This window comes from Teleopsis dalmanni, chromosome 1 (assembly GCF_002237135.1).
Source record: "Teleopsis dalmanni isolate 2A chromosome 1, ASM223713v2, whole genome shotgun sequence".
In the NCBI taxonomy this organism is placed as follows: Eukaryota; Metazoa; Arthropoda; class Insecta; order Diptera; family Diopsidae; genus Teleopsis; species Teleopsis dalmanni.
Genome location: NC_051846.1, coordinates 199,808,724 through 199,814,439, shown reverse-complemented (window position 1 = coordinate 199,814,439; position 5,716 = coordinate 199,808,724).

Below are 5,716 nucleotides of genomic sequence, written 5' to 3'. Positions count from 1 at the left end.
TAAAGATTGGAACTTAGAGTTCAAGAGTGAAGTTTTATCTCAGCTTAAAGAATTGGAAGAATTGGAGACATATAATAACGCAATGATAAAATCAGGGAAAAACTGTATGTTTGCATAAATCTGGAAAGGAAATCCCAAAACTTTATAACTACATATCTATTAAATATCATGAAGCATTATCTACATTTCGTGAAATATAGAAAACGTAGTTCAAAATATTAAGCTCTCATTGGCTTCCAAAAAACAATGTCTTGCAATAATACAATATATGGTAAAGTTTTTAAAATAACAGTGGCAACTCTAAAGATATTGAACAAATGAAACTTGTTTTGATGGAATTGCATATAAAAACAAAAACTCGTAACTATCAATGGAATTGTGGTATATATTTTAAAAAATAATAATGTACATGTGCTAAATTATTGTATAAATACGTACAACAGCAGTTTAATTTGAATTTTTAGATTATAATAATCGCCCACCTGCTATACTCTGAAGTTGTTATAATTGCTAAGTGCGGCATGTGCTTAGATATATTATACATATTTTTTATTTATATTAGCAAGTTACATTTTTATAAAAAAAAAAACAACTGAATATATTGCATAAGTCATATGTAAACAATATAAATAAATTATTCTAAATGTGTACTAATTAAATATAAAATTATTTATTTAATCTTATTGTAGATTTCACAAATACTCATACTCCCCTTTTTATTGTTACGCCCATAATTAAAACAGTACATTATTAACAATGAGATAATATTATGAAATATATAAAAAAAACCTCTTTATAAAATATTTAATATAAAAATTATTGTTAATCAATGCAAAAAGAGGCAAAGAAAAAGTAGTATTAAGTAGAAAATAGTATTTGTATGTATATCTTCTGCTCAAAAAGTATCCGGATTTTATGTTTGTTAACTACTCCTTAAGTAATTGACCTTTTAAAAAATTTTTTTGTTATGTTGGGACACCCTTTCTTGACATATGGTACAAATTTAAGCGCCATCTGTCAATTAGTTTGTTTACAGCAGCTAATCATGTGAGACTACCTGAAGTGCATAGCGATTTTGACTATAGAAAATTCTTGTTGCACCACTGTCATCACTCAGGCAACATATTCGCCAGATCTGGATCCGTGCGATCCTTTTTCCTGTTCCCGAAACTCAAATTGCCCCTTCGTAGTAAGCGTTTTGAGTAGATTGAATCGGTAATAGAGAATTCGCTGAAGGAACTAAAAGCCATACCTTCACAGACCAACGAAAAGTGTATAGAAGATTGGGTTAAGCGTTGGCATATGTGTATCGATTCAGAAGGAGCATATTTTGAAGGCCATAAAATAAATTTGGAATAAAATTTAAATTTGTGTGTTTTATTTACAAAATCCGAGTACTTTTTGAGCAAAAGGTACTTAAAGTATTTGATATATTTCTGGTTTATTCTCAGTTTTAATATATATATGAGTTATAGATCTGTAAAATATTTTTTAAAAAATATTATATTTGTATGATCCAAGACAGCAACAACAAATTTATATACTCGAATTGTATTTTTTTGTTGTCCTTTAGTAATAGATTTCATTACTCGAAATCGTGTATATCACTATAGTCTTTGGGTTTAATTATTCAGATTTATTTTGGTTTGTAATGAAAAAGACGCTGCAATCATCTCATTGTATGAACCACGAATATATTACATGCTGTTTGAGTTACTGATTATTATAGTTTCTTTAATTCTTATCTTAAGAAGGTTTTTATATCAGAAACATATTTATAAAGAACCCTCTGTTCATCTAAGTTTATTTCAAGTTAAGTTAAAAAACTTTCCAATCATTTCTTTAATAATATGATCAAGTTGTTTGAACTGGCTTAGGTCTATAGTGTCGAGTTGTGTTTCTGTAAAAATATTTCTTTAAAATTAAGACTTTTTATAACTATTACGGTCCTTTAAGTGGAGACTCTGCTAAACAGAACATAGTCAAACTTCCATAACTCAAACTTCCATAACTCAAATTTCTATAACACGAATTTTCTATAACTCGAAGTTAATAGAGAACAACAGGGTTAAGAGAGCAAATAACATGCAATCATAAATAAATTCTTTAACTTGACTCTCCATAAGTCGAACCTTTTCTTCAAATATTTTGCAAAAAATCTAATTCACTAGAGTCCATACGTTTCTTTTTGCAACGCATTGTACATAAATATAACAGAATTAACCACCAATATTGGATTGTATATCAAGAATAATAATTAAAGATGAAATATTAATAGGTTTGTACTGTTTATATAGAAAATAAATTAACAAGATTTTGGAGTTTCATGAAATTGAAAAAACTGTGATCATAGTAGCTAAAACAACCACCCTAACTGAACAAATACCACTTAACGCTTCAAATAAAGATCTGAATGTCTTTTCTTGAGAAATTGCTAATATCAGAGATTATAGAAAGAATACTTCTATGTATACCACTACTATTACTAAAAAATGTTATTGAAATATTAGTAGTATTAAATAACATACAAACGTGCGCACTTCTACAGATACAATAATAGGTATTTTTACTTATTGTTAGCACATAAAAAATAATATAGAAATATTCTAAAATTAATTTTAGATCTGTTTAATTTTAATTACTATTCCATTAATTTAGTATTTTAAATTTTTAGCTTGCTAACTTCACATACACATATTAAGGCAATAATTATTATACATACCTACATATATGCAGTGTGCGTTTAAGCGTGTGAAACTTTGAAACATTTAAATAAAATTATTGATTTATTTAATAAAAAACTTTAAATGAATATTTAAGCATAAAAACACCTAACCAAATTCACAATTTATATAAACAAAAGGCATAATAATGTATTTTTAGTGTAATTTATTATGCCTATTAGATGTGTAACTATTTTATTACTCTTAACATTGGTGGCATCATATAAGATTTCGGCCTAATTTTAATTTATATTATATTTAACAAATAATTATTTTTAAAATCAATATTGTAAATTTGACAAATCAGTTTCGCCCACCAATGAACTTAAAACAAAAAACTAGAAACGTGGGAATATGCGCCGCATGCAAAATTTCAAATCTCTAGTCTTCGTCTTCGTCTGGTCTTGGTCTTGGTATTCACCGAATGCAACATTAAGTCTAAGATCGTTGCAAAAATGCACAACAAATGGAAAATAAATGGAAAATATTTACAATTATGCACAAATCGTATTTTGTATATTCAACTTTTGCAATAAAATTCAAAATGAATTCTAAGGCGTAGTACCGTAAAGCAAACATTAAATGGTCACTTCGACGATTTGCATGCAAAAATGCATGGCAAAATGCTGGTGCAGCATTTTCGGTAGAGTTTGGTGGCAATTTGGCGTTTAATTGCATCAAATTGCATAATGCATACAAAATAAATAACTAAAATAACGTATACAGATACATACATATACCTAAATATCTATGCATTGAGATGTATAAGTAAAGTGCAAGAATGCACGTGAGTGGGTTGACTAAACTTCGGGTTATTTTGTTAGCATTATGTTAAGAAAAGCAAATAAGTAGTAACGTAGTTTCTTATCGCTGAAAAAATGCAAACATAATGATAAAACAATAAAATTATGTTGACATAGTTTTCATTTGAAGTTGAAGACAAAAAAAAATCTTTATTTCCTGAGCATAATTCACATGAAATTTTTGTCTATGCACTTTTGTGAATTCATGCTATAAAAATACAACATAGTTTTATGTTATACTCGTAGATAAGCGTAAACATACCACAGTTCATATAATTTTAAAAAAAGCAATAACGAATACCATCAAAGTAAATTTAAGGAAGTTGAAAGATTATAAAAGTATCTCAAGTGATTTTGGTGATGGGTAGCGGTGCGACACACAATCCCAAAAATCATGAGAATCTTTTCAATGCACTTCAATGTGCCAGTTGACATATTCGTGTGCTGTGATTTCCCAATATTATCTTGGGAGCAACAAACAGGAACTGTAGTAAAGTATGTGTATTGAGTAATAAATTAGGTGTTTTAAAATAATAAATAGGCTTGCTGTATTTATACCATACTTCTGAGGAATTTTTTTTTATACTTCAAGTCTCATGTGAACTGATTACAAAATATTAAAAATAGAATCATGTGAAATAACCGGATATTCTAACCTAATATTTAATTAAAATAAAATTAAATAAAAGAAATTTTGAGAAATTCTGGTACTAACTGATATTACTGGGGTAATAAAGTTGTTGAGCTCTGATTTTGTTACATAAATTCTTTAAGAAAGGTGCGTACATTTTATTTAGATACATATACACATATAGTATTATACATATAATCAAAAAAATATGTATGAACATAAAAAAATTTTCAATATCATAAATTAAAATAATTAAATCGGACATTGAAAATATTCGCACAACTAAGCAGATTCTCTTTCTTGTTGATATATGCAATCAGTGGTATCTTCAGGTAGGATTAGGTTTAAATAGATCCCCCTTTAATAATATTATCTATAGATAAAAAGAGTATACATGATGTATACAATGATATTTTAGGACTAAGAATAACTAAAAATTTTAAAAAAAATTTCATAAAAGTTGAAATACTAAATAAAACTTTGGAAAAAGAGTTTTCCACACTTAATACACTGTGTATGATCCTGATTCTTCAAATAAATAATATTGTACAATAAAAATTCAAATTTGTTTATTTTTTTTTTCAACGACTTTAGGTTAATTGGGAACTGCTTAGCTTAAATATGCAACCCATTTTCCTTATAGACATTTGGGTTTTTGGAAATAACAAGTTTAAATTCAAATATTAAGATTCTAAAAGGTTAAAAAAAATTTCATTTACGAATAGATATGAATAGATAGATCGTATCTATTATTTTTATATTTTATTACTTATAATAAATTACAAAAATAATTAATTATTAATTTTTTTTTTTATTTTTGTATTTTGTTATTCTAATGAACTTGCAACGATAAATAAAAAAATAAACATATTTGCCTTTCACTTGCTTCCCCATATTTCCTGCCTTCCCTCTTATAAAGAAGAATTTTTCTTAAAACCAACTTAAAAACAATAATTCTACTTTTTAACGATATTTTAAATCAATTTCAAAAAACATCTTTTACCATTAAATAAATGGCGTAGGTATAAAAACACACTGTATAAATATACGTTGTATATTATTTAATTCATATCCTCCGACAGACTATGTATAGGATCATAGTCGTACAATATTTTTAATAAAATATTTTATAATTATTATTCTTTCATAATTATAATTATAAGTTAACAAATCAACATTTTATTAATCAACATTTAAATTTTCTGTATAAAATTATATGAATTGTATACAAATTTTGTGTTAAAGTTATTCTTATTCTTATTACAATATTATTATTTATTATTAATATTAATATTATTGTATTATTTTATTTCTAAATATAATAAAATAAATAAATACCAAATTACAGTAAATTACAGTAAATTCTGATTGATCCTCAAAAACACAAAACATATCAATTGAGTCCAAATCTTTTTTGAAGATCCCTTACTTATGATTTTGAATTTGTATAAATCAAACGTATCTCAACCGGAAATTATTTGTCAAATTATTGCCGTTACCAATTACCAAAAAATTTCTCCTCATAATGAAATTTTATATCTAAACTTCAAGTTCAAAAA